General features: G+C 41.5%; 1 non-coding gene across 1 annotated transcript; it reads right to left on the bottom strand.

Moving 5' to 3' along the window:
• Window positions 1-21,851: 21,851 nt before the first annotated feature.
• LOC128580070 (U6 spliceosomal RNA) lies at window positions 21,852-21,956 on the bottom strand. The gene has a single exon (XR_008378427.1). It is a non-coding gene; the product is annotated as a U6 spliceosomal RNA (small nuclear RNA).
• Between the last annotated feature and the right edge of the window lie 1,628 nt (window positions 21,957-23,584).

Raw genomic sequence — 23,584 nt, 5'->3', positions numbered from 1 at the left:
ACACCACCAAGCCCCACCTGTGCTGCGGCCTATCTCACCCACACAAGCATGAGAAGGCCATGCAAACTGTAACCTTCCCAGTCTCCTGTGATCCCAGGTTTTGTACAGCCAGCATTATTCCTGCATAGACAGAGTTGGACAGAGGGGTGGTGTCACCGAGGGGACTGCCATGCGGTGTCTGCTCTGGGTGCCAGGGTCTCCAAGGGGAGGGCTGAGCCCAGGCTGAGAGTGAGGGTGGTTTCTCCTGAAGGCTGGAGAACTGCAGAGAAGCAAGGTAGAAAGAGGATGCTCCCTGAGTTTGGTCTTTACCAATATGTAGTGGGGGCGGCAATTTGCCTGCATCTATTAAAACTTAGAAAATTTATAATGTTCACAGAATGTAAGCGCCTTGACCGCAGGAACCTGGTTTCCTTCACTGCGGTTCTCTCTGGTGATCCCTAGAATCCAGAATAGTAGATTCAAACTATCCGTCTTCAGAACATTTACAGAAGGGCCTTCACTTAGGACTCAGTGATCTCACTTCTTAGGACTCAGCTGCACCCCTCTTTCACATCTTAGGATTTAGCTGCACCCCTCTTTCACTTCTCAGGATTCAGCTGTGCCCCTCTTTCATGTCTTAGGAGTCAGCTGCACCCCTCTTTCACTTCTTAAGATTCAGATGCACCCCTCTTTCATGTCTCAGGGTTCATCTGCACCCCTCTTTCACATCTTAAGATTCAGATACACCCCTCTTTCACTTCTTAGGATTCAGATGCACCCCTCTTTCATGTCTTAGGGTTCATCTGCACCCCTCTTTTTCTGTATGGCCTGGAGGGTCCCTATCTTCTCATCCATCATAGCAGCAACTATCCTCACCACTACACATGGGGGCCGCAGGTCCCCCCAGTCCAGCTGTGTGTGTCTGTCTGTGGGACCCAGCCTGGAGGAGGAGCATCCCTGGTCTCAGACAGCCTGCTCTGGGGTGGAGGGTGAAAGTGAGCCGAGTCCTCATGGCTGACCTGCCCTTCTACAGCCCCCAAGCCCAGCACAGGACAGGGAGTTTACCTCATCTGCTGGGAGGTGTGCAGGGGGCCTGAGGGAGATGATTAGATATGCATCATCAGGATACGATCTTACCATACTACCCTAAGGGACCGCTCCAACACAAACAGGCAGGCAGGGCCCAGGATTTTTCTTTTTCTTTTTTTTTTTGAGTTTTGTTTGTGAACAGTAAAAATTTGGAAAATATTACCAATCAGGTGATATTGATGGATATTGCTCACTAGGGAATACTGTGGCTATTGGACATACTAAGGTAGATATTTGTGGCATAAGCCAACCCCCTGTAGAGTGAAAAAAACACATTGCCCAATGATATGTTTTTGAAAAAAGTACAAAACACTCCCTTCAGTGGATGGGTTTATGTCATATGACCAGCCACGAAGTACAGCAGATATTACTGGTCTGATGGTCAGGGAGAGGCCAGGACCACTACTTTTTCTGATGTGAGGTAAAAGTCCAACCTAGCTGCCAACTTTTACGGAGGCTCCTTTTTCACCTGGTAAGACAAAAAGGGCAATTTTTAAAAATGGCCAGATGGCTTTGCTTGCCAAACGCAACTCACATGCTAACAAGGTCCTTTTAAAGGTGAGCCTGAAACAGGAGACTAAATTTAGTTTAGTGAAAGATGACAATTTCTGGGGATGATTTTCTTTCTTGCATGGAAAGAAGCCCCCAAGGACCCAGACCTTTGTTTGACCCTGGGAGGTTGTGGATCAACCACACGAGTGTGTGGCTGCCACGGTTCACTCCACGTTGCTTCCCAGACACTCCATGTGGAGTTTCTGGGCACCATGCTCCTAGACTAAGAGATCCGTTTTCATTCTGGTAACTGTGATTTTAAGAAAAAAGGACAGGCGACACCCGTAGCTCAGTGGGTGGGGCACCAGCCTCGAGGCTGGCAGGTTCAAACGTGGCCCCGGCCAGCTAAAACAACAATGACAGCTGCAACAACAACAACAGCAACAACAACAAAATAGCCGGGCCTTGTGGCGGGTGCCTGTAGTCCCAGCTTCTTGGGAGCCTGAGGCAAGAGAATTGCTTAAGCCTAAGAGTTTGAGGTTGCTGTGAGCTGTGACGCCATGGCAGCTGGAGATTCTGTCTCAAAAAACAAACAACAACAAAAAAAAGAACATGTAACCCTTTCTATCCTAAATGAACTTTGGTTTTACCTGACACATGTATAAGCCTTTGATTGTCTCCTCCAGCCTGGCTGAGTGGAGACTTTGTTACAGGGTAATCGCTCACCCCATTTGCTCTGTTAATCTAGGCTGTCTACTGCACTGTGGATACACATGTATGGCCTAACTATCCATTTTTCCAGGGACTTTTCAGCTCCTGTTTTCATTTTGTAATTTTACTCATTAATATCAGTTCATAATTAAACAACAACAACAACAAAAATCTTCAACTGCCTTTGCTCTAAATAGCATACCTGGAAAGAGGGATTTTACCCGTTTTTTTGAACTGCTTCAACAATATGATTTTGATGTAGCCAAAAACTTCTCAAGATGACCCAGCTTCAAAATTGCACAGACCACAGTCCCCTTTGCTGGTTTACCCATTTTCTAACCAGAAAAAAGAAAAAAAAAATCATTTGACCTTTGGGAGCTTCTGTCTCCTCCTCTGTAATATATGCAGGTGACAACTGCCTCAAACAAGGTAATTAGAAGGATTAAATAAGATAATATGTGTGTGAAAAATACTAGGCTATTGCACAGAATACAAGACACATTCCATGAATGTTTGTTCCCAAGATTCTGCCATGTAACCCTGATTATCTACGGGAAGATGGGAAATGACCTTCCAGTGTGGATTGAATTGGCATGGATTAAATTACACCCTGCGTTCCATCACAGTGAACGCAAGAGTATACCCCCAAGAACAGGTACACAAGTAGTAATAGTTGCATAAGAACGATGTGGTCAGCCCACACTGCTCCACACACTGATGAGACCAGGTGACTTCAGTCACCATGGACCTCAAAGGTGCCATCCCCCTCTCCCAGCCAGTCCCGAGTGCTGGCCACCTCTGGACTGCAGGCTGAAGATGGGAAGGGGTTCTAATCTAGTGGGAATAGAGGTAGCACAAGCAGCTGGCAGGAGCGGTGGAGCTGGGCAGCAGCTTGCCTGCAGTGGGCTCTCAGGCGTTGGGAGCTGTTCCTTTCTGAGATCTCACTCCTAGGAAACCATAGCTGCTTTACTAATTTCTAAGCATCCTCCTCCAGATACTTGCTTCTTTTTGTTTAAAAAACTGTAGTAGGGTACACTACTGATTAGGTCTACCCTGCTAAGAATACTGTGTGAAATGAACTGACAGGGAATGGTAGATTCCCAGTGCTTCAAAATTGAATGACCAAACAATTTAGCTAACTCTAGTTGAATTGTATGACCTGCTTGTCTAAGACTAGACAGAAAAGAACACCAATATTTGTTCAGCATTTGCAATAAACAACTTGCCACATCGTAAACTTTGTAATCATATTGATATCAGTGTATTTAAAACAACAACAATGACGACAAAGGTCTTATATATTCAAAGTCAGGTAGACCTGTGTTCAAGTTCTGTATTTTCCATTTGCTCACTGCGTCATCTTGGAAGAACTACTTGGGTTCCTGAGACTCAGATTTCTATCAGCAAGGTAAGAATAACTCCACCTGCCTTACAAAGGTTTGTGTGGATTAGAATTCAGGTCTGTGAGCCATGGCGTACTTTTCAGTGGCCAGCAGTACCATTATTGAGTGCCACATGGAAATACAGGGCGCTGTATGTTTACATCTCTGCTTTCTAGTCCTTATGTGATATTCAGCAAGAGGCTTAATCTGTCAAAACCGATCTCCTCATCTTTAAAAATATTAACCGCAGCATATATCTCTCAGGGGTGATGTGACGTGCTCCTGGCAGAGTCCTGGCAAATAGTGCTCAATCAACAAACACTAGTACATAGCATGCTTCACTCTCTCCCCCACACTTTCTACGAGGTGGGATAGTGCCACATTTAGTAAGATCTGTGTCAGCTAACACACATCTTTCTCCACACCATTTTGTTAAATTCTGTTCCTAAAATAGACTAAAAGCCAGCAAACAGGCTGTGATTTTTTTCTGAGGTGGTGTTAGGAGTTAGAAACGCCCTCTCCTACCCTGCTGACATTTCCTGCTCAATAGGAAAAATACTGCACACATTTTTATCTGCTGAAAAACAGCGAATGTACATTTGCTGCTGATTTTTACCAGGTGGTATGCAGTACGTCTCATTTGTCACTCATGGGGAAAACACGAAAAGTAAGGTGTGTGACAAAAGGAGATCTAACTAGAAAGTTGCATTTCAAGGTTGATTTTGAAATGGAAGGGCTCTTTAAAGAACAAGTAGATTTAAAAAAACACATTTCTGCTATGAGTTTCTCCTCTGAGATTAAAAGGCAGTCAGCTTTCAGGCGGTTTTTCTTGCCTCCGTGTGTGCTATTTTTACACTATTTTCCTAGTACCCAGCCTGCCATTCCCTTTTGTCTCCCCAGTTGTCTCCTCACTTTTGGCACATTATTACCACTTCTGTATTGGGAGCTCGTCCTTAGGAAGCTCTGAGTCTCACATCTTCGTTTCTAATCCAGCCTCTGCCTTTTCACCTTTGACAGTCTGCCTCTGATTTAACTTTCCACTCGCTTCTGCTTCAGATAGGTGGCTTTTTTTCATCAAACAGACTTTATTTGAAATGTTTTCTACTTCCTCTTTGTAGATGCTGGAAGCTAAATACCTGGGCTCATTCCCTAGGAGAGGGGTCAGGGTTAGGGTCTTACATCGTGGCTCATTAGACGCTTCTTGTGGGGGAATTTAAGAACCAGGTGGCTTAAAGACAAGAGGCGCAGATGGGCAGACCCCTGGGATGTGGCTTATTATGGAGAAGTTGGTTTCATTTTCTTTACTAGTGTTTCCTTTTATGTCATCTCATGTTTCCAGTGGTTATTTGCTGAGGTAAGAATGATGTCTTAAGTTGGGTTGCCTAGAAATCCGTAGCAGAAGTAACACATGACTATTGAGAGACTGTGATCTGGGGAGGCAGCAGTGAGGACAGAGGGCAGCGAGGCTGGTAAGGGGTGTGAGACTGGGATCCAGCCGGCCAGCTGACGCGGTCACCACCTGACTGCCCTGCCTTGGGTGTCTGTCTGGGTCTCTGGTCTCTGTGCCCGAGTGGCTGTGTGGATGTCCGTGCCACAGGACAGCCCAAACAGGAGAGAGGAGGGAGAAGAACGTGCCCCCGGCCTCCACCTCCCATCAGCCGGACGATCTCCCAATCGTGCTGTATTTCCAGGGTGCACAGATGTAGGAACAAAGCATGTCCCATGGCATCTCATGCTTTAGCATCAAGAGGAAAACCCACAACAGGGGGGGAAAAGAGATCATTATGGGCAGTAAGTCGGGGCAGTTGCCGTTGGGTCACGCCCACATGACTCTGATCTGAACCAAGACAGCTGGGCTGGAACGGTCAGGTAGAAACCTGGTGGCAGAGGAGGCCAGGAGCATCTGCAGCAGCACAGCCAAGCAGGTGGCAAGGTCTGGGCAGTTTTTGAGGGGACTGAGTATAAATCACAGACAGGAATGGTCACCTTACACCAACAATCTGGCTAAAACATGGTCAAATCCAGATTTGATACACTGACAACCACAAGTAAAGGAGCCCTCAAAGATCACGACCAGCTGCTCTATAAAGATTTGCATTGTAATTCTGCAAAAATGAACAGGACGATGGCTAGCTGTGTGGTCCATCTGCTTGCCTCATAGTCTAGGATGATGGCAGAGAACCACAGAACACAACTGTGTCGGGGTAGGACCTTTGCTGTCTTCTGCTCACTACAATATTCTTAGCCTGATGCTCAGTAGGTACTCAGGAGATATTTGTGAACGACTAAATGACAAAATCAAATGAATCTGTATAAATGCACATAGTAGGAAGCCAGCTCCGTCAGCCCACCTCTGTGCATGCTGGGTGGAGAGGAGAAAAACTCTGCTGGTCAGAAGCCAAACAGAGCACTGGACACCTAGGAAACTGGTGCCCTCATTGAGCACGGGGGAGGGAAGACTCCCAGCGCTGAAAATAGGAGTAACCTCAGGAAAGTGCAGGCTCAGGAACTGAGGGGCAACTTCTTCAGGGTTATACTAACGCTGCCAACCACCCAGGCATGAATAGTATTTGCAGCACAAGCTGCTAACTGACCACAGAAAGCGCTCTCTTCTCAAATGCACACTGAGACAGGTGACGTTGTGTGACCCGAAACAATCCTTGACAAAGTGAAAAGGATAGAAATCAGACAAACCATAAACGGTGTATCAGACCATAAATCAAACTTGAAAAGTATCTGAAAACTTTTAGAATATTTCAATGATGACACTTTATTTATTTATTTTTATTGTTGGGGATTCATTGAGGGTACAATAAGCCAGGTTACACTGATTGCAATTGTTAGGTAAAGTCCCTCTTGCAATCATGTCTTGCCCCCATAAAGTGTGACACACACCAAGGCCCCGCCCACCTCCCTCCTTCCCTCTTTCTGTTTCCCACCCATAACCATAATTGTCACTAATTGTCCTCATATCAAAATTGAGTACATAGGATTCATGCTTCTCCATTCTTGTGATGCTTTACTAAGAATAATGTCTTCCACGTCCATCCAGGTTAATACAAAGGATGTAAAGTCTCCATTTCTTTTAATGGCTGAATAGTATTCCATGGAATACATATACCACAGCTTGTTAATCCATTCCTGGGTTGGTGGGCATTTAGGCTGTTTCCACATTTTGGCGATTGTAAATTGAGCTGCAATAAACAGTCTAGTACAAGTGTCCTTATGATAAAAGGATTTCTTTCCTTCTGGGTAGATGCCCAGTAATGAGATTGCAGGATCAAATGGGAGGTCTAGCTTGAGTGCTTTGAGGTTTCTCCATACTTCCTTCCAGAAAGGTTGTACTAGTTTGCAGACCCACCAGCAGTGTAAAAGTGTTCCCTTCTCTCCAGATCCACGCCAGCATCTGCAGATTTGAGATTTTGTGATGTGGGCCATTCTCACTGGGGTTAGATGATATCTCAGGGTTGTTTTGATTTGCATTTCTCTAATATATAGAGATGATGAACATTTTTTCGTGTGTTTGTCAGCCATTCGTCTGTCGTCTTTAGAGAAAGTTCTATTCATGTCTCTTGCCCATTGATATATGGGATTGTTGGCTTTTTTCATGTGTATTAATTTGAGTTCTCTATAGATCCTAGTTATCAAGCTTTTGTCTGATTGAAAATATGCAAATATCCTTTCCCATCGTGTAGGTTGTCTCTTTGCTTTGGTTATTATCTCCTTAGCTGTACAGAAGCTTTTCAGTTTAATGAAGTCCCATTTGTTTATTTTTGTTGTTGCAATTGCCATGGCAGTCTTCTTCATGAAGTCTTTCCCCAGGCCAATATCTTCCAGTGTTATTCCTATGCTTTGTTGGAGGATTTTTATTGTTTCATGCCTTAAATTTAAGTCCTTTATCCATCTTGAATCAATTTTTGTGAGTGGGGAAAGGTGTGGGTCCAGTTTCAGTCTTTTACATGTAGACATCCAGTTCTCCCAACACCATTTATTGAATAGGGAGTCTTTCCCCCAAGGTATGTTCTTGTTTGGTTTATCAAAGATTAGGTGGTTGTAAGATGTTAGTTTCATTTCTTGGTTTTCAATTCGATTCCAAGTGTCTATGTCTCTGTTTTTGTGCCAGTACCATGCTGTCTTGAGCACTATGGCTTTGTAGTACAGACTAAAATCTGGTATGCTGATGCCCCCAGCTTTATTTTTGTTACAGAGAACTGCCTTAGCTATATGGGTTTTTTTCCGGTTCCATACAAAATGCAGAATCGTTTTTTCCAAATCTTGAAAGTACGATGTTGGTATTTTGATAGGAATGGCATTGAATAGGTAGATTGCTTTGGGAAGTATAGACATTTTAACAATGTTGATTCTTCCCATATATGAGCATGGTATGTTCTTCCATTTGTTAATATCCTCTGCTATTTCCTTTCTGAGGATTTCATAGTTTTCTTTATAGAGGTCCTTCACCTCCTTTGTTAGGTATATTCCTAGGTATTTCATTTTCTTTGAAACTATGGTGAAGGGAGTTGTGTCTTTAATTAGCTTCTCATCTTGACTGTTATTGGTGTATACAAAGGGTACTGACTTGTGGACATTGATTTTATATCCTGAAACATTACTGTATTTTTTGATGACTTCTAGGAGTCTTGTGGTTGAGTCTTTGGGGTTCTCTAAGTATAAGATCATGTCGTCAGCAAAGAGGGAGAGTTTGACCTCCTCTGCTCCCATTTGGATTCCCTTGATTTCCTTGTCTTGCCTAATTGTATTGGCTAGAACTTCCAACACTATGTTGAATAGTAAAGGTGACAGAGGACAACCTTGTCTGGTTCCAGTTCTAAGAGGAAAAGCTTTCAGTTTTACTCCATTCAGTAAAATAATGGCTGTGGGTTTGTCATAGATAGCTTCAATCAGTTTTAGAAATGTGCCACCTATGCCTATACTCTTCAGTGTTCTAATTAGAAAAGGATGCTGGATTTTATCAAATGCTTTTTCTGCATCTATTGAGAGGATCATGTGATCTTTATTTTTGCCTCTGTTAATATGGTGGATAACATTTATAGACTTGCGTATGTTAAACCAGCCTTGCATCCCTGGGATGAAGCCTACTTGATCATGATGAATGACTTTTTTGATGATAAGCTGTAATCTATTGGCTAGGATTTTGTTGAGAATTTTTGCATCTATATTCATGAGTGCGATTGGTCTGAAATTCTCCTTTTTGTTTGGGTCTTTTCCTGGTTTTGGTATCAGGGTGATGTTTGCTTCATAGAATGTGTTGGGGAAGATTCCTTCTTCCTCAATTTTTTGAAATAATTTCTGCAGTACAGGAATAAGCTCTTCCTTGAATGTTTGATAGAATTCTGGAGTGAAGCCATCTGGACCAGGGCATTTTTTGGTTGGAAGCTTTTTTTATTGTTTCTTTGATCTCAGTGCTTGAAATTGGTCTGTTCAGGAGCTCTATTTCTTCCTGGCTGAGTCTAGGGAGAGGGTGTGATTCCAAATATTGATCCATTTCTTTCACATTGTCAAATTTCTGGGCATAGAGTTTCTGGTAGTATTCAGAGATGATCTCTTGTATCTCTGTGGGATCAGTTGTTATTTCCCCTTTATCATTTCTGATTGAGGTTACTAGAGATTTTACTTTTCTATTCCTCATTAGTCTGGCCAATGGTTTATCTATTTTATTTATTTTTTCAGAAAACCAACTCTTTGTTTCATTAATTTTCTGAATGATTCTTTTGTTTTCAATTTAATTGATCTTTGATTTGATTTTGGATATTTCTTTTCTTCTAGTGAGTTTAGGCTTAGATTATTCTTCCTTTTCCAATTCCATAAGTTCTCTTGTGAGATTGTTGATGTGTTCTCTTTCTGTTTTTCGAATGTAGGCATCTAAAGCAATGAATTTTCCTCTCAAAACTGGTTCTGCAGTAACCCACAGGTTTTGGTAGCTTGTGTCTTCATTGTTGTTATGCTCAAGGAAGTTAATGATTTCCTGTTTTATTTCTTCCTCCACCCATCTGTTATTCAACAGAAGATTGTTTAATTTCCATGCCTTTGGGTGGGGTTTAGCATTTTTGTTAGAGTTGAGTTACACCTTTAGTGCCTTATGGTCTGAGAAGATACAAGGTAAAATTTCAATTATTTTGATTCTGTTGATATTTGTTTTGTGTCCCAGGATATGATCAATTTTGGAGAATGTTCCATGGGGTGATGAGAAGAATGTATATTCTTTATCTTTGGGATGGAGTGTTCTATATGCGTCTATCAAGCACAGTTGTTCTAGGGTCTCATTTAAATCTCTTATATCCTTGTTTAATTTCTGTTTAGAGGATCTGTCCAGCTCTGTAAGAGGAGTGTTAAGGTCCCCTGTTATTATGGTATTATCAGATATCATATTGCTCAGACTGAGTAAGATCTGTTTCAAGAATCTGGGAGCATTTAAATTGGGTGCATAAATATTTAGAATTGAAACATGTTCTTGTTGTATTTTTCCCTTGACCAATATAAAGTGACCATCTTTGTCTTTTTTGACTTTAGTTGCTTGAAATCCACATGTATCTGAAAATAAGATTGCAACTCCTCTTTTCTTCTGAATTCCATTTGCCTGAAAAATTGTCTTCCAACCCTTGACTCGGAGCTTTAATTTGTCTTTTGAAGCCAGGTGTGTTTCTTGCAGACAGCAAATGGATGGCTTGTGTTTTTTAATCCAGTCAACCAATCTATGTCTCTTCAGTGGGGAATTCAACCCATTAACATTTATTGAGATAGTTGATAAGTGTGGTAGTATTCTATTCATCTTATTTTGTGAGAGTCCATTGCTTAGTTTTATCTTTTCCATCAATGTGGAGGTTCGGTTCTGTCCTTTAATTTATGAGTTCTTACTTTGCTGCTGATTCATTGTGGTGGTCAGTGTGCAGAACAGGTTGAGGTATTTCCTGTAGAGCTGGTCTTGTTGTTTTGAATTTCCTCAATGTTTGTATATCCGTAAATGATTTGATTTCTCCATCAATTTTGAAGCTTAGCTTAGCAGGGTACAGAATTCTGGGCTGGAAATTGTTCTGTTTAAGTAGATTAAAGGTAGATGACCATTGTCTTCTTGCTTGGAAAGTTTCATTAGAGAAGTCTGCGGTCACTCTGATGGATTTGCCCCTGTAGGTCAACTGGCGCTTACTCCTGGCAGCTTGCAGAATCTTTTCTTTTGTCTTGACTTTGGACAGGTTCATCACAATGTGTCTTGGAGATGCTCAGTTAGAGTTCAGGCGACCTGGGGTTTGATAGCCCTCTGAAAGCAGTGTGTCAGAATCTTTGGTGATATTTGGGAAATTTTCTTTTATAATATTCCCTAGTATGGCTTCCATTCCTCTGGGGTATTCTTCTTCCCCTTCTGGAATTCCTATAACTCGTATGTTGGAAGGCTTCATAAAGTCCCATAATTCTGACAGTGAACATTCTGCTTTCTCTCTCTTCTTTTCTGCCTCTTTTACTATCTGAGTTATCTCAAAAACTTTGTCTTCTACCTCTGAAATTCTTTCTTCTGCATGGTCTAACCTGTTGCTGATACTTTCCATTGCATCTTTAATTTCCCTAATTGACTGTTTCAGTTCCTTCAGCTCTGCTATATCCTTTTTATATTCTTCATATCGTTCATCTCTTATTTGATTCTGTTTTTGATATTCCTTTTGGTTATTTTCCACTTTATTAGCAGTTTCCTTCATTATTGCCATCATTTCTTTCATTGTTTTCAACATGTGTATTCTAAATTCCCTTTCTGTCATTCCTAACATTTCTGTATAGGTGGAATCCTCTGCAGTAGCTATCTCATGGTCCCTTGGCCGAGTTGTTCTGGACTGGTTCTTCATGTTGCCTGGAGTTTTCTGCTGATTCTTCCTCATGAGTGATTTCTTTTATCTGTTTCCTTGCCCTAATTTTCCTTTCACTTCCTCTTGCTCTTTAAGTTCTCGTTCCTGTGGACTAAGGGTTACAGGACCAGAAGGGTGAGAAGGTTGAAGAGCAAAAAAGGGATGAAAGAAAGGAGGACCGTGTGATAAGAAAAAAAAAAGAAAAATAGACAAAGGAGAGGGGGTGGGTAAAAGGAATATTGACAAAAAGAAGAGAGGCACAGAAAGAGGGAGACAGAGCAATATAGGTGTACAGTAGGGTACTTTGATACAACCTTAAAAAAAACCACCTTCTGGGGGTGCCCAGTTGGGTGGTTCCCTTGAGGTCAGCAGCTCTTTGCTAACCTGATCAGACACAGTACCCCACCTCCACCAAGTAGAGAGGAAAGACAAAAATGCTATAAATCAAACCAAAAGAAGCAAACAGAAAACTTTACGGGATAAAATTGGGTGGAAAACCAAATAATAGCGGTAGAAACACTAACAAAAATGAAGTTCTAATTATTAAAATAGGCAGCAATGGGAAATTATAATTAAACTAGAAAAATTGAGAAAGAGAAAGGATCTGTATGGAAAAGGTTGAACTTAAAAAACAAAACAACAATCAACAAGATCAAAATAAACAAAAAAAAACAACCAAACCAAAAAAAAAAAAAAAAAAAAAACACAACCAAAAACAAAGCAGTATGTATATGTTATTGAATATTGTCTGGGCAACATGTGGTCTTCTGGGGTATGAGATGTTAATCACAGTTCTGGTACGACTGGAGGCTGCTAGTTTCTCAAACCCCAGCAGGTAGACACCCTAAATCTCTCTTCAGCTCACTTAAAAGGCACTTTGAACTTGTTCACTTGCTGAGCAGAAGCTTTCCCAGGGAAGTGCTTGTCGCTGGAATCACTGCTGAAGTGGCTATCCACTTACCCTGTGTGCCAAAACTGGTCACTCTCTGCCCCCAAGGGTTAGGGCTGCAAGGCGGCTCAGACCCTGCCCTTAGGCTACTTGGTCGCTGGGTTACCAGCTCCCACCCAATTCTAGCTCTGTGACCCTGAGGGCGGAGCTTGCCAGGGCAGATCGCTCACAATGGCTGCCTGTGACCTAGAGCCAGACACTATTAGCTCCTCTGGCTCAGCGGCTCAGACTGGGGCCCTAGACAAAGGCCAAAGTTCTCCGCACTCCCGCTCAGGCTCTCCCCAAGGCAGTTCAGCTGAGTGCCAAGTCCAAAGACACCAAAACAGTTCACAGGTAAGGCCTTTCTGGTTTGCAGTCTCGCTGCTACTGAACTTAACAGTTGTGGGCGGGTTTAGACGGATTGAACACACGCGACCACTTGCAGGTTTTCCACTGTTTTAGTCCTCCTCTTGGGGTCCAGAAGTCTCTCTCTGACTCCCTGTATCCTCTCAGGGGTGATGATAGGCAGATCCCACCAGCCAGAGATGCCTGGAGTCCTATCTCCCCAGACTCACGGTGCCCAGATGCAAGGAAGCTGTTACTCGGCTGCCATCTTGAAAGGTTTCCCCCTAAATGATGACACTTTTAAATAACTCAAAGGTCAAGGGGGAAGTCTCAGGGAAACTAAAAAAAAATGAAGTCCAGGAAAATGAAAATATAGCATATCAACATTTGTGGGACATTACTAAAAGCAGTGTTTACAAGGAAATTTATAGTATTAAGTGGATAGAATAGAAAACAACAAAGTTCTCAAGTCATTATTTATCTAAACAACTATCGTAAGAAACTAGTGGAGAAAAAAGCAAAAGAAACCCAAAGCAAACAGGGGCCTTGTGAACCTCAGTGCACAAGTCATGGAGCAGAAAGCTGGCTCTTTGAAAAGATAAAATTGATAAATCTCTAGCCAAATTAACAGAGAGAATGCAGAGTACCAATGTTGGAAATGAAAAAAAGGCACATTAATTTTGACTTCATAGTCATCAACGATAAACAGGTAATATTACTAACAATTCTATGGCCTTAAATTCAGCAAATCAGACAAAATGGACTAATTCCTTAAAGGTCAAAGGCTATAAAAAGGCACTAAAAAAGATTAAATGAATAGTGTTATCTTTATTTCTTTTAAAATCGATTTTGCAGTTAAAAACTCTCACTCTTCTCCCCCAAAGAGAAAAAGGAAAATCAAGGCCTATATTTTCATCGAACTGGTTAACATAGTCTTTATGGCATTTTCTTAGTTATTAAGTTCAGACTTTTATATTCTACAAAACCAATATCCATTCATGTGAGATCTGTAAGCACGTAGAATTAAACATAATGTCTTTAACATGGTAAAGCCCATCCACCAAATACCTTTCAGCTAACACCATGCTGGGTAGCAAAAGACATGACACCTTTTCCCATTCCTTGGAATAAGAAACAAAGTTGTCCTGGAAGTCTAAGTCCGTGAAATAAGGAAAGAAAAAAGAAGAAAAAGAAATAAAATGGTCTCAATAGTGTCTACTCACTAGGCACACATGTAGAAAATCCTAAAGAATCAATAAAAAAAGCTATAAATTAATAAGTTTGTTTAGCAAGTTTGAAAAGTCATTTGTATTCTTATTTATCGGCGATGAACAACTGAGATTTGAAATGATAAAAAAGACCATTTCCAAGAGCACCACACACAAATCAAACAGAACCTATGTGGGATGGGACCTGTACGCTGACAACTGAAAAATGCTAATTTCTTTCATCCTTTTTAAAAAGTTTCAAATTAGGAAACTCAGATGTTGTTAGGATGCTAATTCTTCGCCACATGATCTATAGATTCACCACATGAGCTTTTTTCAGCGATTGGTCCAACAGTTCTAAGATGTACATGGCAAGTTAAAGATATTAGAAGCGCCCCAAAAAATCTGAACAAGAAGAACAAAGCAGGAGGATTCAGACTGCCCACGCTGTTTATAAGGAAGGACAGTCACAGATTGGACAGAATGCAGAAAGAGAACCACACAAGTACAGGTAACTGATTTTTGAAAAAGCACTAAGGCTTTTCAATGAAGAAAGAACATCTTGTCAGTAAATCTCATCAGATGTCGAAACAACTGAACATTCACATACAAAAAAAAAAATTAAATTGTGCCACCCTACTAGCTTATACATTTTCAATTATAAATATAATTTTTAAATTATGAATTTAAAATACTATATGTAATTTAAACCAGAAGTTAAAACATGCATTTTCCAATATAGAATTAAAAATTTTTAAATTATATATAAAAATTTAAATTATAAAACATCTACAAGAAAACATAGGAGAAAATCTGATACAATAACAAAAAGTGCAATCCATAAAAGAAAAAACCGAAAAATTGTCTTTCATTAGAATTAGAATCAATGCCTTTCTTGACATTGTTAAGGAACTGAAAAGACAGACCACAGATTGGGAGAAGATATTTTAAAAATCACATATGTAATAAGGGACTTCTATCTAGAATATATAAAGAACTCAACATTTAACAATAGGAAAATACTCAATTTTAAAAATTGGGCAAAATATCTGAACAAACACTACACCAAATGAAATACAAGGACTGTAAATAAGCACCTGCAAGATGCTTCCTTGGGAACATACAATATTGATCATTAGGGAAATGAAAATTAATGCCACAGTGAGACACCACTACACACTTAGTAGGATGGGAAGTGAGCAAACGACGATCGTACCAGTGACGCAGAGGATTAGAAATCCCACTCATTGCTACTAGAAATGCAAAACAATGCTGCCACTTTGGAAAACAGCATTGAACACACTCTTTATCTCACAACCCAGCACCCTCACTCCTAGGGATTGCAAGAACTCGTATATAAATATTCATAGCAGCTTTTTCATAAGAGCCCGCAACTATAAGTAAGCAAGCCACTCCTCAGATAACAGATAAACGAGCTGTGGTACGTCCATAGAACGGAGGATTACTCAGCAGTGCTTAAGAGTGGACTGTTAATTTACTCAAGGACATGTAAAGATCTTAAATGCATTTTTATAAGTGACAGAAACCAGACCCCCCAGAACTCTCCCCCAACATGGCTAATTTTGAATCTGCATCTTTGGATTGAAGCCTGGGAATTTGCATTTTCTAACAAGTTCTCAGGGGACACTGGTGCTCCTGACTTGCAGACCCCATGTGAGTATCTCTCCCAGGGTGTATCCACCCCTTGACCTCCTTGGCTGACAGATCTATAAGGAAAGAGACCAGATTGCTGCAGTGGGGAGAGAACTTGTGATTATGGGAATAGCAGAATTAACAGCAAAATCTTGCATATGTTAAGCATGTCTACTAAATACATTTTATCTTTTGTTTATTTATCCCTGTCTCTGCATAGAATATGGGGAAATGTTTTCTTCGATTTATATTCTCCTGGCTTGGTACAATCATAATCAGATAATGGGGCTAAATATACTATTATGTTAGCACCTGTGAATGGAGTCAAAAACTTGGAGACCTCTTTCTACACCAGCTTTCTCTCTACAACCTTGGGAAATTTACCCAACTTCTCTGTACATTTATATAACTATAAAATGTAACAATAGTAAGCAACATTATGGTGTTCTCATAAGGATAAAAGGAGCTACTGTATGCAAATCTCAAAGAATAGTAACTGACCCTCAGCAAGCACTTGGTAAATGCCTTTTGTTGGTTATATTATTTCATTATGCAGAATAGTATAAATTGTAGTTTTATTTAGTATGTGCCTATTCCCTTGGAAGGAAAAAACATCTTCTGCTTTGTTGCTAGGGAAATACAAATTTCACTGAAGTACTGATTGAATAAACATTTTTAGCAATTTGGGGATTTGCATTCTTAACTTTCATGTTTTTAGAAGTAATTGTGATTGAATATTTTTTCCTCCTCTTAAAGTTTTTATTTTAGAAATATTCCAGACATCACATGTTCAGAACTTTTGCTTTTCTTTATTTTGGCGATTAAAATCTTCTCAAATAAATGTCAAGGACAATGATAGGGTTTCATTAACCTCATGTATGGACAAGGCTGTGTCCTTATAGCTCCACTGTAAATTATGCCAGCTTAAGATATAATTTACAGCTATAATCTTTACTTGTCTAAATATAAGCAAAAAGTGAAAAGCATTTGACTGAAATGGCAAAATTTACCAAGTCCTATTATACTCATTCTTGGATTAGAAATAACAGAACAAATATACAGAGAATTGACCAGAGAATGCTTCTTAAGTAATTACATTCAATTCTGAGCTATTACCAGGCATTTTTATTATTGTAACAAGACTAACCTGCTCTTGCACTGTATAATATGACAACCACTGGCCACATGTGACTATTTACACTATTTACATTTATTTATCTGTTTGTTTATTTATTTATTTATTGAGACTGAGTCTTACTCTGTAGCCCTGGGGAGAGTACCGTGGAATCATAGCTCACAGCAACCTCAAACTCTTGGGCTCAAGAGATCCCCTGGCCTCAGCTTTCTAAGGAGCTAGAACTATAGGCACCTGCCACAACTCTTGGCTATTTTTTTCTATTTTTAGTAGAGACAGGGTCTCACTCTTGCTCAGGCTGGTCTTGAACTCTTGAGCTTGAGGGATCCTCCCACCTCAGCTTCCCAGAGTGCTGGGATTACAGGCATGAACCACTGCACCCAGCCATATGCTTAAATTAATGTATATAAATTAAACATAATTTTTATGTAATTAAAATAAAGTAAATTAAAAGTTTGCTTCCCCGGTGACATTAGACACATTTCAAGTGCTTGTCAGTCACACGTGACTAGTGGCTGCCGTATTGGGCAGAGCATATATAGAACTTTTCTGTCACCATGGAAAGTTCTACCATAGAAATCAATCATGGCTTTGGCCACTTGTCGGTAGGGAGTGGTGGATTTTATGTCCGTGTGCTTTCCAGAAGTGTTCTAGAGTGGCAAATCCTTTTTTCTATAATGGTTCCTATCTTTATAAATGACAAAGTTGGTGAGCTGGAAAGTGTTCAGCTCTGAATGTGCAGAGAGCTGGTCAAGATGGACCGCGCCAGCTGATGTGGAGGGATGCAGTTAAAAATAACATTGCACCTGCTGCTTGCTGAGCACGACTAAGGGAGAGAAACAGGGTTTCACATTGTCCCCAGGGTCCACTCATCTAGACAGGCACCCTGTCCTCACACCCCACCCCCCACGCCTGGTCTTGATGTTCCCTAAAAAGACACCACAGACAAATGATGCCATATTGCTGAAATGTGGAGTCTATGAATTACACAGGATGCTTCTGCAAGTTAGCCAGTTTCCTTGTTGAATGGACCATTGATTTACTCAAGAACATGTATAGATCTTAAATGCATTTTGCTAAGTGAAAGAAACCAGACCTCCAAAGCTTTCCCCATCCCTTGGCAAATATTAACTTACTGAGTTCCAACAGATTTTCAGAAGTGATTTACCCTGATCACATTCCTAAGTCCTGCAGGCCCAGAAGAGGCTGCAGACATTTTGCAATTGGAGAACAAACCTGCCTTGGTAAGGGTGGGGATTTTGAACTGTCAGAGCGTGGCATGAATACATGAGGAAGAGGGGAAAGGAATGGCAAAGTGGTTCCGAAAGGGCCCTGCAGAGCCGCAGAGACAAAGTTCCCACGGGACCCGGGGAGCAGCAGACTTGGGGTGCCTTGGGAACCCTCTGCCTCCAGCTCCTCTGTGAGGAGGTATTCACCAGCCTGGCGTGTGGATGTTTGTGACACAGGCTGGAAAGCCACCAGGTTGCAATGGTTTACTGAGCCAGGCAGGCACCGTGGAGCTCTCCAGCTTCTTCATGGCCACGCTGCAGGATCCTGAGGCATCCAGTTTGGTTCCTGCCCTGCAGGCCTTTGGGATTCTCTGGGGCCCTGAGAGGCTATGTGTTAGTAAGAAGCATGTGCAGACTTGCCCCTTCTATGCTCTATAACTCACTCTTTCTGGAGGTGTGGATGACAAAGTAGATGCCCTTTAAAGAAGAAATATGTAAAGAAATCCCCAAACAAATGGGACTGACCAGGGGCACTGACCAGGGAACACCCTTGTTCCCCCGGGCATCCTGGGCCTACCCTTGGTTACAATACTGCCCGTAAGTCACAGCTGTCCTGTGGACAGGATGGTCTCAGGTACAATCCCAGGCAAGTTAGAAGCTACTGGCTGAGTGCGGATTCAAAACAAGACAAGCTTGCTACAGGGCTCACGGGTGCAGTAGTGTCCAGAATTTCTTTCTGTGAAAGGGAGAATTTTTCTGAGACCTGTGGACATATCATACCCAGACAGACCCTGTCCCTCTGTCACCTGAAGGACCCACTCTAGGTCCATTGCATTTTCTTGACCTCCTGTTCACCACGGGAAAGAATCCTACTCAGTAAATGTCTAAGGAACTACCTGACCCGTGATCTATTTGAGGAGAGAATACTGTCTGCCTCCTCATCCTTCTGGGGTGATAAATTTATGTACCTGGTATTGCCCATCCATATTTGGACAAACAGTATTTTAAAAACATTTTTAAAAACTTCTTAGGGAATTAGCCAATGCCTATTGAAATTTGAAACATTTAGCCCCCTCCCCCAAAGAGTGGGATTTTATTCCTGTCACTGTGCTTTGATACTGTGTTGATCCAGGAAACATAAGAAAAGTGAAGTGTGACTGCACCTGTCCTTGCCTCAGCCTCTGGTCCCCATCTGAGCATCATTTTCCTGTCCTCCCAAGTAAGCTGGCCAGTGGTGGCGGTGTGCATTTCTGCTTGCAAATACAGCTTGCAAAATACAGCTTATTTTATTCTGGCCATCTCATAGGAAATATTCTGCTGCAATGAATAACACAAACAAACAGGTAAGCCCCCAAACTAAAAAATAGCTACAGTGAATCTGGCTAGATACACTAAATGGTAATACAAGAAAGTGGTTTAGAAAGCAAAAGCAGGGGCTCCACATCTCCTGAGATAATGACCTGTAGCACATCCGCCTTCCCCCCCACGGGTGGCTCCCTCTGCCTTCCTGGCCCTCACCTTCAAGAGGAATGCACAATTGAAGCAGCTTCAAAAATACACTAAGGGGACTTGATCAAACTAAAAATCTTCTGCACAGCCAAGAACACAGTAAGTAAAGCAAACAAACAGCCCTCAGAATGGGAGAAGATATTTGCAGGGTATATCTCTGACAAAGGTTTAATAACCAGAATCCACAGAGAACTCAAACGCATCAGCAAGAAAAAAACAAGGGATCCCATCGCAGGCTGGGCAAGGGATTTGAAGAGAAACTTCTCTGAAGAAGACAGGCACATGGCCTTCAGACATATGAAAAAATGCTCATCATCTTTAATCATCAGAGAAATGCAAATCAAAACTACTTTGAGATATCATCTAACTCTAGTGAGACTAGCCTATATCACAAAATCTCAAGACCAGAGATGTTGGCGTGGATGTGGAGAAAAGGGAACACTTCTGCACTGCTGGTGGGAATGCAAATTAATACATTCCTTTTGGAAAGATATATGGAGAACACGTAGAGATCTAGAAATAGATCTGCCATTCAATCCTGTAATTCCTCTGCTGGGCATATACCCAGAAGACCAAAAATCACAACATAACAAAGATATTTGTACCAGAATGTTTATTGCAGCCCAATTCATAATTGCTAAGTCATGGAAAAAGCCCAAGTGCCCATCGATCCACGAATGGATTAATAAATTGTGGTATATGTACACCATGGAATATTATGCAGCCTTAAAGAAAGATGGAGACTTTACCTCTTTCGTGTTTACGTGGATGGAGCTAGAACATATTCTTCTTAGTAAAGTATCTCAAGAATGGAAGAAAAAGTACCCAGTGTACTCAGCCCTACTATGAAACTAATTTGGGGCTCTCACATGAAAGCTATAACCCAGTTACAACCTAACAATAGGGGGAAGTGGGAAAGGGAGGGGAGGGAGGGGGGTGGTGGGTAGAGGGAGGGGGATCGGTGGGATCATACCTGTGGTGCATCTTACAGGGGTATTTGCGAAACTTGGTAAATGTAGAATGTAAATGTTTTGGCACAGTAACTGAGATAATGCCAGGAAGGCTATGTTAACCATTGTGATGAAAATGTGTCAAATGGTCTATGAAGCGAGTGTATGATGCCCCATGATCATATCAATGTATACAGTTATGATTTAATAAAAAAAAGAAAAGAGGAATGCGTCCTCATTCGTCAGTTCCACAAACCCCACGGGTAGCCACTTGGCTGGTTTACGTTTGTCTCACACACACACATCTTGTTACTTGTCCTGACATTCTCCTAAATCACACACAGAGATTTAGGAGCTCTTTTCCACACATCCCTATGTCTCCTGAGACCTCCCAACAGTCTAGCTCAGACTGGGTGTCAGGTGATTGAGGAAAGGGGAAGATTCTCTACCACGGAGACTTCTGAAGGGGTCTTCCTCTGAGGCAGTGTTTTTCAACCTTATTTATCTCATGTACACTTGAGCCTATAGTTAAACGTCTGCTGCACACTTAAATTATGTTGATCAAAAAAAAAAAGAGTAAAAGAAAGAACATACTTACTATGCTTTGAATTTCTTTCAAAAATAATTCAATTAATAATCTTTGTAAGTTTGCGTGGCACAGCTAAGATCCCCTCATGGCACACTAGCTGAAAATCTCTGCTCTGGAAAGCAGATTCTTCTCTAGAGACCCCAGAAGGAGTCAGCCCCAACGGCGTCTTCATGGCAGGGCTTCTGACTTCCAGAACTGAAAAGTAGTAGATTTGTGTTCTTTTAAGCCACTAACTTTATGGTAGTCTGTTACAGCAGCTAGAGCAAAGTGATGCAAAATCAGACGTTTTGGTTGGACCTCATAACAATAGTATGAATAATAATATTCTATCTATAGTGCTTTTTCTTTTGCATATTTATTGTACAGTGAAATAATTATACCAATCAACATTAAGTTAAGTAGCATATAAACCTTGTGAGAAGTTTTTCTTCTGGACTAATATAAAGGTACATACAATTTGGTTGCACTGTTTGCTTTCATTAGACAAAGTCCAAGTTGTAGTTAAGCTTTCTCCCAGGAGGGTGCCCCATACCCTACATTGTGCGCTTAGGTGAGGACTTTACACACCCTGTCCCCACCTCACCTTCTTGAATTTAATTGTTTTTCTCTACTGCAGCCATGTAGCTGTTGGTCTACTATTTTCAAATTAGTACTGAGTATGTGGGGTACTTGCTTTCCCATTCTTGTGGTACTTAGGAGGATGTTATCTTACAAATGCAAAAGATGTAAAGTCTCCATCTATCTTTGTGACTGAATAGTACTCCGTGGCACACATATACTACAATTTCTTAATCCATTCAAAAATATAGAATGCTTCACAAATTTGCAGGCCATCCTTGCGCAGGGTCACGGTAATCTTCCCTGTATTCTTCCAATTTTAGCATACATGCTGTGAAGTGAGCACTTGGTGAGAGTCTTGTTTTTAAGTTGCAGTGCTGACCCTTCCCTGGGTAAGGCACAGGCTCCCTGAGACAGCAGCTCCATCTGTGATGTGGAATCGAGAGCCAGAAGACCTGGAATTCTGGTCTTGTCTCCTGATGATATGTGACCTGGGACATGTTTCTGAGGCAATTTTTTTTTTTAACCTATAAGCTTCTATGGGTCCTTTTAGGCTTAGCAGTTCTTTAGTAGAACAAAATTCTTGATCAAGTCTGAGTCAAGAGTGAAGGAACATGGTCTTTAACGTCTGTGGTTCACACTAAGAGGGCATCACGTATCGACTTAAAAAAAAAAAACAGTGGTAATTATGACCCCTAGAGACAGGAAGGCATGACATGCAGACCTGACCCAGGCAGACCCCTCGCACCACGGGTATGTCAGGACCAGCCACTAAGGCCGAGAGGGCCTGGAAGGGGGCGCAGCACTCCCGGATTTCCAGACCCCTCAAATCTCAGATATGCTCTTAAATCTCTGACAGAGAGAATTAAAAATATGCAAAATGAAAGGAAGGAAGAAAAGACAGAAGGAAAGAAGGAATAAAAGTAGAGAAGGAAGGGAAGGAAAGAGGAAAGGGACAAGATAAAGAGAAGAAAGGAGAAAAGGAAGGCAACAAGGGAGGCCCACTATTTTTAACTGGCCACATTGCTTCCACATGTGCTACCTCTCTAGGAAGCATGAAAGAGTTACTTTGGGTCCTGTCCTCTTCTCCCACTACCCTAACTTCACCTTAAAGCAGGAGGCTGGTGATCTGATTCCGAGTATTCCAGAAAGGGCTGTGCGCAGAGGCACAGGTGCAGGCCGGGCCTGCAGGTGCGCACACCTCGCCCTGATCCCCAGAGCACACCCTGGGCCATCGCTGTCTTTCATGCCCCCACCACTGCCACCGATGCAAAGACTCATGGGCACAATTAGAAGTATCCCCGAGGGATTTTTAGGAGAAGCTGGGAGACATCTTCTCCCTTTGTTGGGCTCCAGTCAAAGTCACGCTGAATGCAGTGTGGGGCTCCTGCTGCTGCTTCTTCCTCCCGCGCCCTGCAGAGGAGAGAATGTTCCGTGGCAGTCAGTCTCCTCTTGTGGCTTTGGGATGACTTTCATATGCATTGGAAGGCTTGAATCTGGCTTAGGAGTTCTTAAGAACTCCCTCACGCTAAGAATTTATTGAGAGTGAAGTCAAAGACTGTCACCCTAAGAACATGTGTTCTTTACCCTGCTCTGGGGGATCTACTTCTGTGCATTGACGTTTACCTAAGATAAAGAAGACACAAGTGATTGACCTTCAAAGGGAATTAGGTATTGCCAACTTCCTTGGAAAAATAGTGTAATAGTCAATTACTATCAAACCTAACAGTTCACAGAAGATTGGAAATTTAGTGTGACTTTTTAGTTTATAAGAGCTTCACCCTTTTGGGGTCTTTGTTAATAAAATAAAGAAGTTTGGAACTGGAGATAATAACTAAGGTTTAGGAGAAAGTTTTAACTTTATTTTTTTATTAAATCATAGCTGTGCACATTGATATGATCATGGGGCATCATTCACTAGCGAAAATCTCTGACCTCAGAGTCACCTTTTCAAGAAACAGATTAACCGCTGCA

This window comes from Nycticebus coucang, chromosome 2 (assembly GCF_027406575.1).
Source record: "Nycticebus coucang isolate mNycCou1 chromosome 2, mNycCou1.pri, whole genome shotgun sequence".
Taxonomy (NCBI): domain Eukaryota; kingdom Metazoa; phylum Chordata; class Mammalia; order Primates; family Lorisidae; genus Nycticebus; species Nycticebus coucang.
The sequence above is the reverse complement of the archived record's forward strand: the minus strand, read 5'-3'. Positions and strand labels throughout refer to the sequence as shown.